Source organism: Pungitius pungitius, chromosome 16, assembly GCF_949316345.1.
Source record: "Pungitius pungitius chromosome 16, fPunPun2.1, whole genome shotgun sequence".
NCBI classification, from domain to species: domain Eukaryota; kingdom Metazoa; phylum Chordata; class Actinopteri; order Perciformes; family Gasterosteidae; genus Pungitius; species Pungitius pungitius.
Genome location: NC_084915.1, coordinates 14,581,897 through 14,604,326, shown reverse-complemented (window position 1 = coordinate 14,604,326; position 22,430 = coordinate 14,581,897). Strand labels below are relative to the sequence as shown.

Sequence of the window (22,430 nt, the reverse complement as noted above, 5' to 3'; positions counted from 1 at the left end):
CCAAATGGTTCAAATAAGTACAAATACACATTCGAGTTTTGCATCAAAGGTGCCGATAACGCATTTGTTTGTGATGCGGTTCGGAGCTTGAGTCAATACCGACGATTGAAGCATCCATCAACAAAGGAAAAGACCCGCGTATTCCCCAAATAACAAAATGAAAGCGTCGACGTCCCTCCAGCCCTCCCGTCTTGAATTTTGTCCTTTTTCTTAACTTGAGTCGTGTGTGTGAAGTTTATTGATCCGTCCCGTGAAAAGAGATTGGAAAGTTTTCCACTGACAGTGAAGCCCGAGCCTCGTGGTGCGCCCGGGCCTTCTCTGACAATCCCTCTGATGGGTGTACGGTCAAAGTGAGTGTGAAGTAAGTTAAGAGTAGGAACAGAGTCTGAGATTGAGGCTCCAGAGTGTGAAGCCTAAGGAAAATAGAAGGGTTCGCTAGGCGGAGTGTGGAGAGAGAGAGAGAGAGAGAGAGAGAGAGAGAGAGAGAACTAAGCTGCAGGCACAATTGGCAGCGATACGTTTCAGAGCGGAATACAGACGTAGTCTTTACGGATCATTGATTTCGTTTTGAGTGCATCCTCCTTGGCTTCTTCAAAAGGAGCTTCACCCATCACAACACACACCTCGAATAAGTATGTGAGGGAGAAATATGAAGACTTCTACTGAGTGGTAACGCTGCGAGGCTTCATTTGATATGGACAACTTCCCTAAAGAATATACGTGCCGGTCCGAAATGACTAATCGGAATGTTTATTATATTATTTGTACCTGGATGGATCAGTCTGCTGAGCGTGCGTGTCCTGCTCCAAGCTGTTATTCAACAACTTCATTTTCTAAATTGAGACCCTCGATCAATTCTTTCTGGCTCTCGTGTTCCTCTTGTACTTTCTAATATTCTGCTTCCCACTCTTTAATGTCTTGAAATACATCTCTTTTTTTAACTTACTCATTTCTTCTTCTCACTGCTCCCTTCCCTCCGCTCCCCTTGACTCCCCCAGTACTTCTTCCAACACTTTTAAATAACTTCTATATTCAAACACTGAAGTGCTTATTTATTTATTTTTTTGTTGTTGTATTTGCATTTGTGATTTTTTTTTTCATCAAGAGCTGAAAATTATATAACTCCCTTGGTGTTTATCCAAATCTGGCATGAACATTTTTTAAACACCTCCTGTGGCTGTATTCATTCAAATTAGATTTATTTAAATCGATATATTTTGCTCTTCCTCCTACAGCAATTCACCTTGTGTCCTTCCTTTTCGGGTTCTATCTAAAACACTGATGATTGAGACGTTGATCTCACTTGGCCAAATCCACCGACAGACCCCTGCTCGTTCCTGTCCAGCATTCCTCTCATGTTGTGCTGCCTATATTAGTCTTCGAGGGAAATTAATAGATTTCTAATTCAACACGCCAGTATAAGATAATGTTAACAGATCACATTACTTCTTCCTTCCAGTATCATCCTTTCCCGTCCTTTGAATCTCAACCATTAGCACCACCTGCACTGGAGTGATGGTTCACACCTTAACTCATGATCTCCTCATTTAAACAACACACTCTATTTAAACGTGAACCTGTCGCCTGTCCCAGAATGACGAGGAATAAGCAACGGTCTTCCAGCTGCTGATGTAAGAGATGAAATCTGCACATTAAATATTTTTTTCTTTCAAAACTAATTACAAAAGCCCCCATGCTAGTTCTGTTCCACTAAACACTGTGACCGAGGGCATTTTCTTCCACTTTAAGATCCCTGACCTCAACTTTCCGCCATCCTAACCAACTGGAATTTACATATGCAATCATTTGCTTTGCAAACTCTTACAAAATCAATATAAATCTTGGAAATTAAACGCAACGTTGTCTTTCTAACAGAATGTTGTGCCTTGGGGAATTAAATGAGGGTCCTTCTTACATGTTTTGGTTTGCATTAAATCACACTGGAAAATGGAAAGATGCTGCTTCGCAAGCTAATTGTAGGAGCAGAGGCTCCTTTACACCGAGGACCTTCAGCAACGCGCCACAACAAATACAACTAGAGAACAATTGGCGTATTGCACATTGGAGCATCTGTTGGCTGAGAGTCAAGAAGCAGCTGCTGCGGTTTATGAATAGTGCAGGTCGCCAGTTTACTAGTTACACAACATCTACTTGAGGTAATGGGGTTTTATTTCGTTTGCCCACATTTATCTCAATCTGTAGACAAAAGTTAGACAATTAAAGACCATTAAGAGCGACAGGCAGATCTCCAGGTTGACAGAAGAGCTGGGGGAATTAGGATTGGGTTACGGAAACAATTGAAGTTGTGGCTTGAGCTAAATCGTACATGTACAGGTTCAGTAGACTCTCAAGGAGGAACAAAAATAACCCATTGGAAAAAATATGACATGGTTTATCAGTTGAAGCACATCTGTGGGCTGAAGGAAATCTATCAATATGAAAAGTGAAGCACTAAACACTCCTGTTCAGCCTTTAAAATGACAAAGCCCAAAATATATGTTTTAATGTGACGAGAAATGGCGAGGCAGAGGGTCATAAATTCTGGAGGTTTTCCTGCTCGCTCGAAAGACTTGAGGCAGAGATTGAATGAAGTGAGCTTTCACTGTGGGCAGCAGGTCCGACCCCCCTGGTGCAGACTAATGGTTGAAAACAGAGAGACGACGACCAGAGAAAAACGAATCCGCCAATCAAGAACCGGTGCGTCACAATTAAACTGCAAAATCGTTAAACAATCTCGACTCGCTTACCACAGTGTTGAGTCTATTAGCAGAGCACTTTCACAAGGCCTCTGTGAGATCAATGGATCCCTACCTGGGCCCCCCCCCCCCGAGACACTAGTACGAATTTTGAGTTGCCTCAATCTTTTCATCGTTAACGTTGGTTTGATTGTTTTTTTCTTAAGTTTCTTTCCAGCAAACTGCTTTCCTGAATAATCTTTTAACAAAATGGAATTTTCAGTATTCAACACCGCGGCGAAAACATGAGAGGGGAGTCAAGTGTGATGTTTTCAATTTAGGCCGCTCGGTGAAAACACGCTGCAGGGCTGCAGGGCGGCTCCGGTTCCCGAGGCCGCTGCCGCTGAGGTTGCACTCTTGCGTAGCCGCGCTTGCCCTCAAGACCTGCGGGGATCAGTCGCTCCGTTCTGCGGGAGGTTCGGGGTCCAACCTCTCCCACGGACCTCACCAGCCACCCTTTGCCGCTGGCTTACACACACACACACACACACACACACACGCATGCATGTATATTGCACATGCATGCGTGCAACTGACAAAGACCCAACCTCAAAGGGGAACCGTTGCTATTACCTACGATCCTACGCCGGCCTGATTAAAATGTGACAGCTTTCTTATTGCTCTGCTCGTCTTTCTATCCCAACCCCCCCCCCCCCCCCCCCACTGTGTCAGCCATTAATTTCCCCGGCCTGATCTAATCCTGGGTTCACATAGCCGAGCATTAATTAGAGGAGGGAGATGCACTGTTACATACACCCGAGGCTTAAAAACTGCAGGTTCAAAGTTGGCTCAGGGGCCAGTGGAGGGAAACAGATGCGCAGACACCCTCGGTCTAATTTATGTTTTTGTTTTTTTTTCGCACCTCAAGGTCTCCCACAAACTCCCTTTGATAATCAAGTCGGTAATTTCTCCTTCCCCAATTTTCTGACTGCATTTGCTGTTTGTATTTTTTATTTTTTTTTCTCCCTCGTCACTCTGGAACCAAGTTGTCACAAAGCCGTCGCTGTAAGGAGCGCCGGGTCCCTCTCTGCCTTCGGTCTAAGCTTGATTGAAGAGAGCTGGAAGGGCCCGTCCAGAGGAGACCAGAGGAGCTCCTGCGTACCACTCACCATCTGGAAGAAAGTCACACCAGACTGGTTTCCATGTCGGTGTGGCTCTGCTTCCATCTGCTGGGCGCAGTGGCAACAGCCGGAGGGAAGGGGGGGGGGGAGGACATTGGGACGTGGACAGGAAACGCTGCGTCTCACCCTCTTGCGTCGCCGAAGACTTCGTTGGAAATCGGTCAGAGGAATCGTTTTAGTGAGTCGCTAACTTCTGACTATTGCTCTGTGTCTCACTCTTTGTCCCTTTTCGGTTGGAGCATCTTTCCCTCACGAGCCCAACAGCAGTCTCCCGATGCATAGCTCAAAGTTGTCTCAAATGGGGTTGACAGATTGTCCGTGCATGCCGAGGGTTTAAGGAATGCATTAAAACACGTGGACTGGAGTTTGAGGCGGTTAAAAGCAACAACAAGGACAGGCATTTCTCCTAAAAAAAAAAAAACTGATTCATTTTATTTTTTTGTATTTTTATCTTCCACTGCCACAGTTTCCACTTTCTTTTTTTAAGAGAACACAGTCAGCTCCACAGTCGCAGATATTTGAGGATTAAATAACCTCCCGGGAAAGGGAGGCGTGCAAATGTGGCTGTTTACAAGCCTCCTGCTGCAGCATAAAATGTAACAGAGGACGGATTACCCCAATTATTTTTTTACAATTTAAAGCTGGCAGTCAGGCTGACTAACCTCGGTCAAGGTAAGTGACTGAAGCCGCGATAAATAGAGCCGATCAAAGTGTGTTGGAGCGTTCGCTCATCGAGCTCGAAACACAAGCAGGTGTCGTCGGGTAGTCTTCTGCAACAATATGAAGGATTTAACCTTCAGACGAAGTGAAAGAAACTAGAACTGGTGGCAACTTAATCAAATTGAGAATATATATATATATATATATGTATATATATATATATATCTTTTTTTTTCAATAACCTACATTGTACACCTGTCCCCCCCTTTACGGGTAAATACAGAGGAATCAAATAACGAAAGCAACCTCAGCTTTAACTGACACTGTGTGTCTCAGGGCGTGCAGCAAGCCTCCGTCTCTGTTCTGCTGCTGAACCCGAGTCTGTCAACTTAATGCCAATCCGATGAATCTCTGAGTTACAGCAAAGATGAGCCCAGCTGTGATGGGAGCAGGATGACAATCGAAGGTTGTTAGCTGTTACGTGCTGCTACGTGGCTTGTAAATGAAACGCTTTGGAATGGGAAGTGAATTTGCTGCACATTTGCTCTCGTTACGATGAAGGGAAAATTGTTAAGTGCGGCATGGCTGCCTCTGGGCCGAAGCACGATGAGCACTTCCACATGGGTTTTCTGGTTGGCAGCAGCTGTCTTCTGCCATTTTGATGCACTGTGTGTGTGTGTGTGTGTGTGTGTGTGTGTGAACATGTGTACGCGCGTTCATCTCTAAACAAATACATCCCCCCTCCCTCCCTTCGGCGTCTTAGCATCCCTCCAGACAGAGTTCATGCACAAACATACGCTGTCCTCACACTCATGTCACGCCTCCCCTCCCTGAAGATTCCCTCCCCGCACATACACACACACACACACACACACACACACACACGCACACCTACACACAGACACACACTCTTCCATCAATTCAGATCTAATGCTGTCAAAATACAATACAGGCCCGAGGAGGGGCCTTAGGCGGAGATGGCACACTGTTTTATTTTACACAGTGTGATATTTTATGGCTGGACATTACTTTTTATGTTGCTTTTTGTAGCAGACACAACATGCGTGTCCCCGTGGTGACGGACATCGCTCCTGTTCCGGTTCACAGGACACGACGGGTGAAAAACGTGCGCTTTGCCTTCGCTCATAAAGGCACTTGTTGATGTTGCGAACGAGACGTACACGACGCCTCTTCTCAGTATTTCATTTTTATATAGTGCTAAAAAACACTCAAGAATGTCCTAAAATTGGAGGATCAAGCAGATGGAGGGTTTTCGCTGCTATAGTAGGTTTCACTTAGTGGAGTGGTGAGAAAATGAGTTTAAAATGTGCGGTCAGTAAAGTGATGAGAGCCCTCTGCATGGCTCTTATCTCGTGGCCCGTGTGCCAACTGTCATGTTTTCACTCCGCTCTACTGTAATATAAAACACAGCTGGAAGCTAAACGGACCGGTCTAGATGAAGGTTCCTCTCCGGTAGAGTAGAGAGGGTGAAAGAGCCAGACTTTCATGTTATTTGGTCTTCATTTGAACAAAAAGAATTCAGTCTTCTATGTGTAGAAGAACAACTGAATGATGGTGTTTATCGGACCACTCTCTATAGGTTCTTCTGCAGGAACAGAAACTGGTCTACAAGAAACGCAGCATCTCCAAGAGTACGCAAACAAACCGATAAATGATTCCGCTTTAAACACCCAAATCGGTCTTATGGGAATTTATTGTCGCCGTACGTGCCAAAAAAAGTGTCAAGTATGTCAATTGTCCAATGTGCGATAGAAAAAACATTAACGGGGAACATAACCAGAGCTTTCTCGCCACACAATCACTATCTAATTAAATAATTCATTTATGGAAATAAACAGTTCATCCCTTCAAAATCTACTTTGTGTCATATTTAAATATCAATAAATCATAACCTCATTTAGAGACATTAGTTTAATCACGGTAATTAGTGTGTTTTGTAGAAACAAACAGATGGGTTCTGTTTGTTTGTATTCCTCAGTAGGCATTTTCACTGCGTTTTACAGTTAATGACACCGGGTCCCATTTTACAGGAATTCTTTGTTGGATTATTTTATGGCTCAGAGGGAATTTCTTTTATTATAAAGAAATATTTAACACGCAACTTTCTTGCACTTCCACTATTCTCATGCAAAATGCCAGAACTTTGTGTTTTCCCACCTTCAGTTGCATTGTTGCATTTCGTCAAGGACTGCTAAGTATGTTCCTCAATAAATAATGAAATATAACAGCACCTTAACGCCTGTAATGTTCATGAGGAGATGATGAATTTCAGTGAACTTCATCGCTGCAGGGTCTGGAATGTTTTTTTTTTTATTTTCTTCGATTTTTGAAGAGAGAAAAATATTTGATGGCAAACAGACGATATTTTTAACTTGAGGCCAGCAGTAATGGATGGATGGATGTGAACGCTGTGAGGTCCCCGAGCCAGACTGCCCTCTGACTCCCACGGCGGGCCACGAGTCGAGCACGACTCAAACAGGCAAACATGTGCGCACTGGTAGGCACTAATGAGGCTTGTGTGCCAGTTCTGACAGCTGTGTTTGTGTGAAACGGAAAACAACACGCGACAGCATCATTTCCCCCTAAAATCACACACACACACACACACACACTACCGAAGGTCACAGCCTGTGCACTACGTATCCATTTGAGCTTTTTTCTTTTGGCGTGGCGATCTGTTATGATAATGGCCGCCCACAAGGGTGGGGGGGGGGGAACTCTCTGGGTAGGTGGAGCTGTTTTTGATCTCAGAGTGGCAGACTTCCGTGACCTTGTCAGGAGGTGTCCTAGGTCCAGGGTGAGTGACGAGACTCTCCACGGGCGCGGCACATGGCGGGCGGCGGAAGGGGGGGGGGGGGGGGGGGGGCTGCACGCGTCGCCCTCTGATGTGATGGAGAGAGAGGAGACGATGCAGGCTCAGGGGAAAAGAGGAGGAGGAGGAGGAGGAGATGCAGAATGAAGTTGGCATTGAGCCCAACGTACAAGGTTTGGAGTGACAAGCAAAATGAGTGATTGGTATGTCAGTGATGTTTTTTATTAACAGCAGCAGGTGTTCAAAAAGTGAGTTTAACTTCTAACTTTTTTAGAACTTTTTACCTTTTTAATAATATTCCTCATCCCACCGAAGCAGGTATGAAGCAAAGGGGATTTTTTGTTTTAGATATAATTGAAAGCAAACAAAAATGAAAAATAAACAGCAGAGTCCAATGCAGGAACGCCAGTATGTTGCCAACAAGTACGGAACACCATACTTGTTGCCACGGTTACCGAATGATTCCCCGCCAGCTCACATGAAGCACCCTTCGGCCAATCGATTGTCTCGGAGCCCCCCCCGGTCTGCGCATTGGCTGCACGTTGGCTGCACCAGTGTTGGGAAAGTTCACTTTCTACATGAACTAGTTCAAAGTTTAGTTCACAAATTTTAAAATGAACTAGTTCAGTTCACAGTTCCAAAAAATGAACTAGTTCAGTTATTTTTTTCCATACGTTGCTGCGAGCTATTATTTTTCAAAATGATTGCCACAGCCCACAGACAGCAATCATTTGATCAGTTTTAACACTGAAGCTATGCATCAGATATAATCTTCATATCCAATTTTGAATCCTTATCCAACCAGGGTTTACATTAGCATTGAGGGGACAGCATTTCCCCTTTGTTGTTTAATGTTGCTGTCCATTCACTCCACACTAGCAGCAGCTGCAGCGTTCACCCCTACAGTACATTCTCAAACACATGCTGGTTGAATGGTCAATTTTAAAGGACAGTAATCAATAAGGTGCAAATGTTTGCAAAGAAAGGTCAGATTTTCTTTTTGCAAGAAAATTAGATAGATAATGAAATACACAGTATAGGTGAAAGTCAAGTTCAATAATTCATGTATTGATGGCCAGTATGGGGATTGAACCCATGACCTTGGCGTTATTAGCACCATGCTCTAACCATCTGAGCTAACCGGCCCACAGTTTGTGAGTTCCTTCAACTTCTGTAAATCCAGATTTTATGCAAGCAAATTTCTTGCATAAAATCTTTTTTTTCTTTTTTTTTTTTGATGACGCATGCGCGGTGCGACACTGGTGGCTGGTGTTGCCAGATTGGGTGTTTTTTCTGCTACTTATTAAGGCGCGTTTACGGTGTGTTTTCTATAGAAATCTGGCACCCCATTGAACGATGTTAACCTGAAAGAACGTGCCGGTCACAGACACCAGAATGAACGAGTTCACAGTAACGACAACAACCTAACCTTTGAATATATATTTATATATTATATTAATTCAATTTCAGCATTCAACATAAAACATGAAATCCACATGTTGTCTACTGCAACATATTCCGGTTTTCTAATCCTGATTTTATATTGTATTCTTGTTAATTGGATTAATCTAGATCTACTACACAGTCAACTGTCTGTCCTCATATGGAGGTCAAGTTTGTGTCGTTCTCAGGATTGGATTGGCCTAATTTTCTCACCTCGGGTGACCTGGCTGTGATGCAGCAAAAGCTTTCTGTCACAGCTTGGAAAGAAAGTTTTTTTTTTATTTTAACTAAGCCAACCAGAACATACAGTTGGTGAGCCTATTCCTAAAAGTCTATGTTCCTGCAGTTTCCTTTGCTTTCACTGTATATATATATATATATGAACTATTATATATATATATATATGTATATATATATATATATATATGTATATGCATGTGTTTTTGAATCGCTCTTAGTCTGGACTCTCCCCTGAGACCTGTTGTCCTTTTGGCTGCCCAACAGAGACAACACAGATCACAGGATCACTGAGCCACGCAAACTCCTCCACCACGTTAAGGTGGGGATTCACGGAGGAGATTTATTATATTATATTATTTATAGATATATATATATATGGCATAATTGCATAATTTCACAATTTCATAACTTTCATAACGTTCATAACTTTCATAACTTTCATACTTTCATAACTTTCATACCTTTCATACTTTCATAACTTTCATACTTTCATAACTTTCATACCTTTCATACTTTCATAACTTTTCATAAATTTCATATAAATATAATTCATATTTTATATTTGTGGGTAGACATATATGGGGGGAAACGAACTTGCTAGGTTCGGAGTTCAGGTTCCATTTCCTTGTCTGTCTCACACTGTCTCACAGACGGTCTGACAGACGGTTTCACACTCCCACAGAGACTGTCTCACACTGTCTCCCACACTGTCTCACAGACGGTCTGACACAGCCTCAGAGACTGTCTCACACAGTCTCACAAACTGTCTCACACACTGTCTCACAGACGGTCTCACACTCCCTCAGAGACTGTCTCACACAGTCTCACAAACTCTCACAGACGGTCTCACACTCCCTCAGAGACTGTCTCACACAGTCTCACAAACTGTCTCACAGACGGTCTCACACTCCCTCAGAGACTGTCTCACACAGTCTCACACACTGTCTCACAATGTATCATAGAGGTTTCATGACATTTGTATCAATCACCCGCAGACGACCATCAGCTCAAATGCAGTTTGTGTATAAGAGCTTCTGTGAGCGTAGTCTGTCAGGTGACTCATAGTCACAAAAGAATGTTCCAAGGCATGCTGAGGTGTTATTCTCTTTTCAGCATCTGAATTGAGCAACATTTGAAGGAGATTTAAAAATGCCCCTTTGTCTTCCAATTCAACCTCATCCATTGCCTTTGAATATTTGTCTACTGCTTCAGCCAAATTTCCGACACGGTCAAATCGCCACTTTGACAATTTCAGCTGATTATCATATTGCTTCTTGTACTCTTTTCGTGTCTTTAGTGTCCATTGTGAATTGGCAGAGCAGCGATTTCTCTTGAAATACTGGTCAGTGTCTTTTCCAGAATTTAGCAGGTGGTCTTGTGGCTGACCCAGGAGACAGCAAATAGTTTTCATTACGCTGTATGTTGATTCTCCATTGAAGATATGGTGGCAGAAAAACATTGCTCCCAAGACACATCCCAGTCCCCACATGTCAATGGCTTCTGATATGGGGAGACCCAAGGACACTTCTGGTGCTCGGTATGCACAAGGTTGCATAAGCATTCCTTCCTCCACTTCAGAGGCTGGAATGGCAAAACTAAAGTCAATTAATTTTAACTTAAAGGGCTGATCTTGGTGGTTGACAAGCATAACATTGTCAGGTTTCAGGTCTGTGTATAGGACGCCGATATCCTTTAGCGCGTTCAATGCCACAAGTAGCTGACGAGTTATGGGACGGATTTCATTAAGAGTCAATGGTCCCCCTCTCTGTTGCAACAAGTCGTGAAGGCTCCTGTCTAACAACTCAAAAGAGATGCAACACATGTCATCGACTAGGAAACTGTCCAAGAATGTCACCAAGTTGTTTTTCTCTCGGTCAAGGGTCCTGAGCATTTCCAGCATCTTTACTTCACTGGTGTAATCATCAACGTCTTGGAGGACCTTTATGGCCATATTCTTGTTTGTTTTCAAATTGACACACTTGAGTACTTTGCCAAAACCTCCTTCTTCAACACACTCCAATACTTTGTATTGTACAGACTTGTTGCAGAGTATAGAAAGGTCTTTTTCCTCTGATGGTTCCAGTGAGGTTGTCGTTCCACAGCTGGATCCTATGCAGTGTGCTTTCTTGGGCCTGGAGTTGTCTATGTTTGAGAAAACAACTCCTGAGTCAGTTGTTTCCATGTGGATTTTGTAATCGCTGGAATATTCATAACATTCGTCCAAATCACCCGCAGGGCAGACGACCATCAGCTCAAATGCAGTTTGTGTATAAGTGCTTCTGTGAGCGTAGTCTGTCAGGTGACTCATAGTCACAAAAGAATGCTTCAAGGCATGCTGAGGTGTTATTCTCGTTTTAGCATCTGTATCGAGCAACATTTGAAGGAGATTTAAAAATGCCCTTTCGTCTTCAAATTCAACCTCATCAAATGCATTTGAATATATGTCTACTGCGTCAGCCAAATTTCCGACATCGTCGAATCGCCACTTTGACAATTGCAGCTGGTTATTATTTTGCTTCTTGTACTCTGCTGGTGTCTTTAGTGTCCATTGTGAATTGGCAGAGAAGCGATTTCTCTTGAAATACTGGTCAGTGTCTTTTCCAGCATTTAGCAGGTGGTCTTGTGGCTGACCCAGGAGACAGCAAATAGTTTTCATCACGTCGTATGTTGATTCTCCATTGAAGATGTGCTGGTCGAAAAACAAAGCTCCCAAGACACATCCCAGTCCCCACATGTCAACGGCTTCTGATATGGGGAGACCCAAGGACACTTCTGGTGCCCGGTATGCAATGGGTTGCATAAGCATTCCTTCCTCCACTTCAGAGGCTGGAATGGCCAAACCAAAGTCAATTAATTTCAATTTAAAGGGCTGATCTTGGTGGTTGACAAGCATAACATTGTCAGGTTTCAGGTCTGTGTAAAGGACGCCGATATCCTTTAGCGCGTTCAATGCCACAAGTAGCTGACGAGTTATGGGACGGATTTCATTAAGAGTCAATGGTCCCCCTCTCTGTTCCCACAAATCGTGAAGGCTCCTGTCTAGCAACTCAAAAGAGATGCAACACATGTCATCGACTAGGAAACTGTCCAAGAATGTCACCAAGTTGTTTTTCTCTCGGTCAAGGGTCCTGAGCATTTCCAGCATCTTTACTTCATTGGTGTAATCCTCAACGTATTGGAGGACCTTTATGGCCATACTCTTGTTTGTTTTCAAATTGACACACTTGAGTACTTTGCCAAAACCTCCTTCTCCAACACACTCCAATACTTTGTATTGTACAGACTTGTTGCAGAGTATAGAAAGGTATTTTTCCTCTGATGGTTCCAGTGAGGTTGTCGTTCCACAGCTGGATCCTATGCAGTGTGCTTCCTCAGGCCTGGAGTTGTCTATGCTTGAGAAAACAACTCCTGAGTCAGGTGACTTCATGTTTCTTTCGAAATTGCCCATCAGCTCAAATGCAGTTTGTATATAAGAGCTTCTGTGAGCGTAGTCTTCCAGGTGACTCATAGTTAGAAAAGAATGTTCCAAGGCATGCTGAGGTGTTATTCTTTTTTCAGCATCTGAATCGAGCAACATTTGAAGGAGATTTAAAAATGCCTCTTCGTCTTCTAATTCAACTTCATCCATTGCCTTTGAATATATGCCTACTGCTTCAGCCAAATCTCCGACATAGTCGAATCGGCACTTTGACAATTGCAGCTGATTATCATATTGCTTCTTGTACTCTTTTCGCGTCTTTAGTGTCCATTGTGAATTGGCAGAGCAGCGATTTCTCTTGAAATACTGGTCAGTGTCTTTTCCAGCATTTAGCAGGTGGTCTTGTGGCTGACCCAGGAGACAGCAAATAGTTTTCATTACGCTGTATGTTGATTCTCCATTAAAGATATCCTGGCCGAAAAACAGAGATGCCAAGATACACCCCAGTGCCCACATGTCAATGGCTTCTGATATGGGGAGGCCCAAGGACACTTCTGGTGCCCGGTATGCACAAGGTTGCATAATCATTCCTTCCGTCACTTCAGAAACTGGAATGGCCAAACTAAAGTCAGTTAATTTCACCCTGAACGGCTCATCTTGGTGGTTGACAAGCATAATATTTTCAGGTTTAAGGTCTGTGTAAATAAAGCCGATTTCCTTTAGCGCGATAAATGCCACAAGTAGCTGACAAGTTATGGGACGGATTTCATTAAGAGTCAATGGTGACTGTCGCTGTACCAGCAAATCGTAAAGGCTTGTGTTAAACATCTTGAAGGTGAGGCCAGTCAGAGGACTGTGAAACTGTCTGTATTGTTTGATCAAAACGATAGACTGTGCTCACTGTGCTTCTTCTTCTTCAATTGTTGTTGTTCAATGTGCAACGTCAGAGCTGAATTGACGTCATCAAGTACCACGTGATGGCATTGATCTACAACGGCCATAATACCCGGATGTTACTCGCCCCGCCCACCGGGCGTGCATCGGAACAGGCTTGTCTGTTCGTGTGAGAGCCAAATTTCCCAGTATTTTCGAAGTTTATAAATACTACTATATTTAAGTAACGGAATGTAATTCGATAACTTTTTAAAGACGAGAATGTAGTTGTTAAAGCAACATTTCTGCGGTTGGTTTGTCAACATTCAGCCTTCGTAACAAATTGCTCCGTGGATGTCGGAGATGTGAGGTGTAGTTAGCGGACCGCCAGACTCCTCCAGCGCCCGGCGGTCACTTCATTTCAGCCCGTAGAGAGCAGCCTGTTTTCGGCAAGTCTTCTGTGAAATGCTCGGCTGGTTTTCACGTCTCCGTAGCGGTTTTACATGAGATATAACTATAACTGGGCTGAATCTTCATAACTTTTGGTGACTGATGTTTTTCACCGGTAACGTTACGTCTGTTGAAGTGCAGAGTTTAGATTCATAACTTCATATTTAAATGTAGCTTTAACGTCCGTATCCACAGAGTGCAGCGTGTTTTTGTTTATCATTGTGCATTAAAACTAACGATGTTTTAATTAAAGACATGAGGAGACCGTCATTGAGACTAAACCGGCAGCAGGACTTCCGCTTCAAAGAAACTCTGAAGCTCTGAATTGTAATAATAATAAATACATAAAAGAATTCCACTAATAAATGATTGTATATTTCTCCAACTATATTTAATGTCTGGTCAGCTGGTGCATATGCTTGAAAATGTTCTTTTTTATTTCATTGTTTGAAAATGTAAATATAACTGTAGCCCTATTGATCCCTGAATCACATATATTAAATACTGTGTTAATCACTAATGATGTCACCTATCTAACTGTAGCCTCCATGATCACTGTATCATAGATATTAAATACTATGACTTTAATCACAAATGATCATGTCATGATGAATGATCTTACGGAATGTAGCCTCATTGATCACTATACTTTATACATACAATACTATGAGGTTAATCACTATTAATATACAGACACAGAAGAGGTTCAGCTACATCACCAATTTAATTAATAGTGATGTTTGTGTATTTAACTGTACGAGGACCTCAACACAGCCTCTTGATGTTTCAGTAACAAGAAGACAAAAGGTAGGTGTGTGTGGAATGTTACTATCCAGTACAATATTTACTGTTTAATTATTGTTACTGTACCCAATGTGCTCCTTTATGAAACCATTATAAAGCTAATGCAGTGTGATGTAGTACAGCCCTGAATTAAACGTTCACCTCAGTAACGTTTTGTGTTTCTTCCATCCAATATGAATAAATATTACATATACACCGGTCAGTGTAATCCAGTGTAGTTCAGCAGCACCACAAACTACAGCTGCTCCTCTTCATCTGCTTTAACACGTTGTTTGACTGTATAACTCCATTGAGATATTTTGCCTAATAATTTTATGAAAATATTCTGAAAATAGTAGGGTGTATTCAGGGGTTCAATGTTTACACTTGCTATAATTTTGGTGAGGCCAGATTAAGCCACACCTGTTGCGAAGTTAATTATCCTATATCTCATCAAGACAATGAGTTATCAGCACTAATCTGATATATCAACGCCACATTGAACCAATAATGATCCACCGAAGGTTTCGTGAGAATCAAACTCTCAGGAGAAATTGCCAAAAATGTGTTTTTTACAAAATTCAAAATGATTGACTTATTTGTAGAGCATGTCCAAGAGCACGTGTGCCAAAAATTCAAGTTAATCAGACATCGGGGGAAAACTGGCCTAGTGTGGTCTTTTTTTAATTTCTAGAGGGCGCTAGAGAGACATTTTTTTTATACCCAGATGTACCAGTCCAAAATAAAAGCCTCTCAAAATACCATATATACCCAAATGTGAGACCCAAAAATGATCAAATTTGTTAACAGTCCAGCTATCCATGCCAAATTTAAAAACTTTTTGAAAATGATAAAGGCCCCAAAAGGCCCTCAGTTTGTGAGAATAATAAAGGTCTGATTTGACATTTCTTCCAACGCTGAGTAAACAGTCCTCTGAAAACATAATACAGTTAGATCAGGGCTCGTCAACCAGCGGCTCCCAATCCTGATCCGCCATCTACAGGAGAAGGCACAAAACAACGGCGCAACATGATGTGACGCTCATTTTAGTTTCCATTGACACAATGTCACAGCAAACTCCAAGAAAACAAGTGTTCCCTTTTAAAGACTGTCCACTGTGCAAAAAATAAAATTAAAAACAATTAACGTTGTTAATTCCATGTTTCACGCTTTGAAACTGCCTGCCTCAATTGAGCAGTTGAGACAGGTGACGTCTAGCTGTGCAGACGGACCGTCCATGAGATACTAGGCCAAAAGGTCACAACTGGAAAGCGTCCCCAAAATGAAACACAAAAAACAAACATTACAATAAACCATTTTCTAACACTACATGGGAGCCTGAATCAATGTGGGCGACTTTGTACTAAACTCAAAGAGAGAAACCCAGCGCATGCATTTCCCTTCTTACCAAGGATGATAGTGATTTTGGATTTACTGATTGCTTTTCTGATGGACACAATCATTTGCAATATCTCAGTAATTACTTCTGATTGCTGAAAATTGGAAGCAATCACTTTATGTTATTTTCAGTGTCAGGGTTCTGCTCAAAACACATGCTCAAGATTGACTTACGACAATTAACCGAAAATCCATTTCACACTTTATAAATAATGCAGCAGTTCTAGCAATTTGATAGGATAATATCTATGTCGAGATAATGATATGGCGTGCTATCCATGACAATTTTGGGGCATGCACGTTTTCTTTGCATTGAGAAATAATTACACAAAGAGTAAGCAAATGGTAATGAGTTCAGTCCCCACTGCTGCAGAATGCTAATCGGATGCAGGTGCCTAACTTCCCCTACGCATCCTCACAAAGGACAAGAGTAGGCTGCATGCAGCCTTTATGCGCTCTTTGGAAGTGTCTAATCTTGTTAGGGAGGACTGGGAAAACATTCTTTTCGCTGCCTTTAAAAACGTGCGTTGACACTCAAAGCCGGAATCTAAAGTGAGGCCGGGATTACCGGAGATCAAAAGATTTCCGGTGTTCAACCTGGTTCCGCACGAGGGATGGAATAGGAGGTCAAAAAATTGAAAGGCAGCAGGTTAATTGCAGGGGAAACACAATCAGAAATCTCATGGACAGTTAGGGCTGTGTTAAGGGTTTGATGAGGGAGCAAATTTATGACGGCTGCCCCGGGTGTGTACGTGTGCGTGTGCGTGAGTGTGTGTAAAAGTGTTAACATGTTAAGTCAAGGAGATCACGGTGGGGTCAAGGCCACGTCTCGGCTCCTCTGAGTACCCCATCCATTCGTCCTCCACCCACTCCACCAGAACTTTCATCGATGTGGCATCGCTCGATGATCAACACACGGGTCAGAACTTTGATCTATTTTGCTTAAAGACGCAACTACCAGAACACAGTGAGGCTGCCGTTATGCTATACAGATCCATCTGAACCTCGTTCACCACTGGATAAGCAGGCACGACCTATCTTCTTGACGACACCCGCCTGCGTGTCCATGCAGACGCGTCACTAATGAGCAGCAACAGGGACTCCGCCCTCTGCATTCAAACGCCATTCGCCATTCTGCTCGAGGTTAATTGTTTTCGAGGGGCGAACGCAAGCGGCTCGTGAGTGGCACGTTCGTGCAGCCGTTGCCACGTGTGTGTTTGTGTGTGTGCGCGTTGTGCGCATGTACACCCTGCTGTCACACTGAACCAGCATCACAATTAATGTCAAGTCTTAAATGACAACAGGCGAGCGTATGTTTAACCACGCTGAGTGGTGAGTGTACGCAGTGGCAAACACACCCACACAGAGGCCTTCAGTAAGTAGATGTTAATGTAATCAGTCCATCGTTCACGTGGAGATTCAAAAGGACACGATTTTGTATGAACATGATTTGTATTTATGCATAAACTACTTTAGAAGCCTCACTGTCCGATATCAAACAACTCATCATGGTCCCATCAATAAACAACGGGTTAAGAAGAAGATGAACTCTCTTTTTCATGTTGTTTGCATGCATCGAAGACCCATCTTTAGACAGTTTGGATAACTGTAGACTCTTAAGTCGTGATTTTTAACTTAATCTGTTAATACCAGATGCAAACTGATGCAGTACAATTATAGAATGGACAATTATAGAAAGTTCAGCATGTAAGGCAGCATCGCCATCCCAGCAGCAGTTATGTTTCCCATTAACCTCCTTTGTGTCACTGCATTGCCTAGAAGTATGTTTTGGATGAAACAAGAGTGGAAATGTTCCATACGTGTAGGTGCTACGCAGCCTGCGGGCAACAATACGCCACCAGAGGAAAATCACGCTTAATAATCAGAAATCGCTGAAAGGTCGCGGCCTCACATGTGAGAAAATGTTTGTTGAAACTATAAATGATAAAACACCTTAGATTCCCCAGCGTGAGTTAGTAGCCTTTTGGCGTCGACACTTTCAAGAGGAAATTAAAAAGATGACAGGCGCCACCAGATTAAAAAGCATTATAAATACTGAATAAGAATATTTATTTTAACGGGAAGCCTGAATCACCACAGAAGAAAGCCAAAATATGACAAAAAGCCGGAGCGAGCGCAGCGTAAATCAGCATCGCGCTTACACATCGCACTGGTTCGGCTCAAGGTGAATTGCAACGCGGGGCGGACATGACGGCGAATGCACGCGCACGGCAGTTAGCGTCGGTTTGTGGGTGTGTGTGGGCCTGTCGTGCCAAATCCGCATTTCCCAATTATGGTCAAAATCGTAACCAAAACTGATACCAAAGCGGTGTGCGTCCTTCCACCATCAACACACGCACACGTCCGCGAGGGCAGTCCACCATCGGCAGGGTGGCCCATTGGAGCGATTAATAATGTTGTTGTTGCACACTAGTGTCACCTAGTCGGAGCCCCTGTTCGGTTCAGGGAGGGGGGGGGCGGGGGGTGACTTAATAGACTTGTTAGCGGTTTTTCCACAGCCATTTAAAGCCACTTAGTGCAGGAAACAATTCCCTCCCTCACTGACTCCCTCCCTCCGTCCGTCTCTCCTGCAGCTCGGGCCCCTCTCTGGATTATTCCGCCGCCTCTTTGTTTGTTTCATGACGGACGCACTGCGTTCTGGCCATTTAGCCAAAGCCCATCAGGGCCCATTGTCTCGCGGGAGCGATGGCCGGCGCGAACCAGCAGCACGGCCTACTTGGAGTGCAAAGGATTCATCATAATCTTACGGGAAGTGAGCTGTGGAAGCCATTTGTTTGCCGCCCCCACCCCTCACGCTGCTCAAGAGGCAAAAAGCTCAAGCAGCTCCGCGGAGAAGGAGATAAAAGATAAAGAGGGAATCGTCAAAGGCCATTTGACTGGCACAATCATAAATACATAAACTGCCACACTCCGGGAACGTGTTATCCATCACATTCAAGCTGTTAGAGGACTACACGCGAGGTTTTCTGAATTGCTTCATGATGCACAGGTCACGGGGGGGTGGGGGGGGGTACAAATTAGCGTAATAGCGGTACGTGGCCGTCAAAACTAAGCACTGTTCTTTTTCAACGCCAGCCGCCACGGCGCAGGCATCTTAAGTTGATTTGATGGCGGCAATCCATCACACGGGCAGTCAGTCGGTTGCTTACACAGATTAATTACTGTGAAGCCAGACAGAAAAGCAGGTTCGGGGGGGGGGAAGTGCCGATTCAGCAAGTGTCGAATGCTGTGAAGAAGACGGGAAAGAGTGACAAAATCTAACACAAGACACGGAATACAAAACACAGAGGAGTCAGGTAGGAAGTCGAAAAGTGCTGATAAAACGACCGGTAATTTCATAAATCAGTCATCAGGACATGCATTTAATCAACTGAGTTTGATTTAATTTGACAAATACACGAATTAAAACAGAAATAGCGGCTGTAACGCATCCTGGTTGTGACTGCAGGATGCTGAATTACTTCCCAGTATCTCGATAACAGAAAGACTTTTCCAAGATTCAGAACATCCGAACGCGCAATCGTCATGGGAACTTAAATCCGCATTGGCACACAGTGTGAGCATTAAACGTTTTGGTTTTAGGCCATGCAGAAGGCTCATTAGAGCACAAAGTCGGGTCAAACATTAGACAAAAACACAATTTCCCCTCAGCTCAACACAGCAGATAAGAAATCAACTCAAACCAATTTAATTAATCAGCGAGTCAGGACTTAATTCATTCCTGACTTGGACATTTTACCTTTAATAAAAGGTAACGTGACATTAATAAGCAGCAGATGACCATCAGGACATCAATACAAAATGAAAGTCATGAATGTGATCAGTTCAAACCATGAAGCAGCAGAAACCCAGCGGTTCAAACTTCATATGGACTTTTTCCGTGGGAATGAACAGAAGAGACAGCCGCCGCATAAGAGAGTTAATTAAGAGAACGCTCTGTGCACAAGACAATGACATGTTGGGATTACTTCCCTACACCGATATACAAATGTACTCCTAGCTGCAGCTTGTGCTGCCAGCAGGACACATCTCGAGGGGAAACAAAAACCATGGCAACAACCAAAGAAGAGAGGAAAGCTGTTCCAATACTTAAAAATGTCATCGCTGCCAGCAAACGTGACTTTTTAAAGCACAGTTACGTGTATTAGTTTAAGCTTGGCATGCCCTAATAAACTGGCAGCTGCACGTAGACACATCACAGGGGTAAATATTCCCAAACCAGGTGATCGGCAGGTCAAACCTTTTTCTTTTTTAAAATTGATTATAATCGGGCTTCTTCTTCAACACTCTCAATCTTATGCTCCATACGGCCGCGTCAACTCGTTTTCACCGAAACATCTGAAGGTCATTAAGGATCAATTATGCCAACTAGGCGTATTAATCAAACACAGGCTATTACATTATCCAGAGACATAATGAGTAATCCTTTTTTACGTGACTGCTTTATGACACTCAAACAGAATCAAACACACCCATCGAGGGTCGGAACACGCTGATGGAGGGAGACAGTTGGCGGCTTTCCCTCCATCTGCAGAGCGCCATATGACAGGAAGAGGCAGGCCCGAGGTCGAAAGTCTGTTCTCTCCTCCCACGTCCAGTGATTTATCCAAATATCCGAGATACGCGTAAATATCACCGTAGCGTCGCCGCTGTCTCTGCTGCCCCTCCAGCAAGGTCATTCTCCTTTTTTTTTTTTTTTAGATCAGTAAAATATAATCCATAGGAGCTCCTCCTCACGGAGCCACTCTTCCATCATTGAAGTTGCGCTACGTGCGATACTGAATTGATTGCTTTTGTTGTTTCTTTTCCCTGTAATTGTTCGCCTCCGCGGCGAAGGTTATTGCGGGTCCGCTCACAAAACGCCGCCCCCCCCCCGCAGCTGATAAGGATTCATCTACGCGCAGGCTATGATTTATTCCCATAAGTGCAACAGCAGGGTGTTCTCTCTCTGCAGTAAGGAAGCCTGATCCACGGGGCTTCCCCGTTGAATGGAAAGTATAAACCGCGGATATTAGATGCAGGAAAATGTCCCGAACTTGAAAGCACGCTGATAAAGCCCCGCGTTAGTTTTCCCCGAAAAGGTCACAGAGGGCCCGGACGTCCCTGCGAGGGCACCGTTCATACCTGTAGCGCGCGGTGTCTCTGTGCACGTGAACGTGGGTGGTCTAACTCTGGAGGAGGTGGAGCGTGCGCACGTGGCTCCTCGGTCATTTTCATTTCGAGAGAAATCACATTTATGCAGTGTTTGTAGCAATTAGCATATTTTTCATTTGTGGAGTAACTGTGCTCCTCGGGCAATTATACCACGCTCCACGTTCATTATGGGACTATCGTGCACTCATTTGGGAGAAAGGCGCAGTTTCAGAAGTTCAAAAAAGCTCCAGAGGAGACGGAGGAGGGGGGCGGGGGAGGGAGGTGAGGGGGGGGGGGGGGGGGGACCAGACCAACATACTCGTAAACGCATACCGGGCCTTTAACATTAGATGCTGCATGGCGGGAGAGTGTAGGGGGGGGGGGGGGTCTATCAGCGTGGGTACGAGAGGCTATGAGAGAGGAGACGAGCGCAAACAGGCATTCGGGCCTTTGACTAAAAGGTGAAACACTGCATCATTTCTGTCATCTGCGAGTCCCACTGTTCGTTCATTGTGTTCATTTATATTTTGGGGGGGGGGGGGGGGGGGGGGTTGCACAGCTGTGCGCGTCGTGTTACGCTTCGCTGGCGTCCCGACCTTGTGTCTTTCTGCGTACATTCAGCATTGTAATGAAATGGGATCACAGCCTTCCGCTGTTTTACGACTTCCACTTCCAGTGTTTCGAGGGGCGGCCCCTTTTCACCACGGCGACCGTCGCCGTGGTGAAAAGGGGCCGCCCCTCGAAACACTGGGGACTTTTTCGTCCACTTTAAATTCACAAGCATTCCTTAATGTTTCAAGGACATTTTGTTTCTCAAAGCCTCGTTAGTTTTTTCCAGAAGGGTGTCAGCCACGGAGAAACTTCATTTTTTAACTCTTTAGTGTCTCCAACACTTTTTTTTTTTTTTTTAAACCGCACTCGACGTCTCGTCGAGGCCTCAGTGGCGCGCGGCTTCACACATTCACGACGCGTCGCCGCCTTCCGGATGAGCATTCTGGTCAGGCTTCACACGTTTACCCCCCCACCCCCCCCCCCCCTCCCCTCCGCACATTATTCATTCAAATGCACTCATCTGTTGGTTAGTATTCTGAGGAGCGGGAGAACCTTGGCGTGCGCTTTTTATTCGCCTCTTCGCGTTTGGCTTTAATGACGGTGCCGTCGGTGACAGGTGATGATTTCAGGCAAACAATATTATGATTGCTTTGCTCCCTCCGCATTAGTATTCATTCTGGCCGAGTCATTCCTTTTTTTTTTTCTACCTATTTTCAATTGTTCTATCAGATAATTGGAAAGAAACAGCACAGAATGCCACTAGTTTCTCC

General features: G+C 43.9%; 1 non-coding gene across 1 annotated transcript; it reads right to left on the bottom strand.

Moving 5' to 3' along the window:
• Nucleotides 1-8,421: 8,421 nt before the first annotated feature.
• trnai-aau (transfer RNA isoleucine (anticodon AAU)) lies at nucleotides 8,422-8,495 on the bottom strand. Its single transcript has one exon. It is a non-coding gene; the product is annotated as a tRNA-Ile (tRNA).
• Nucleotides 8,496-22,430: the final 13,935 nt, after the last annotated feature.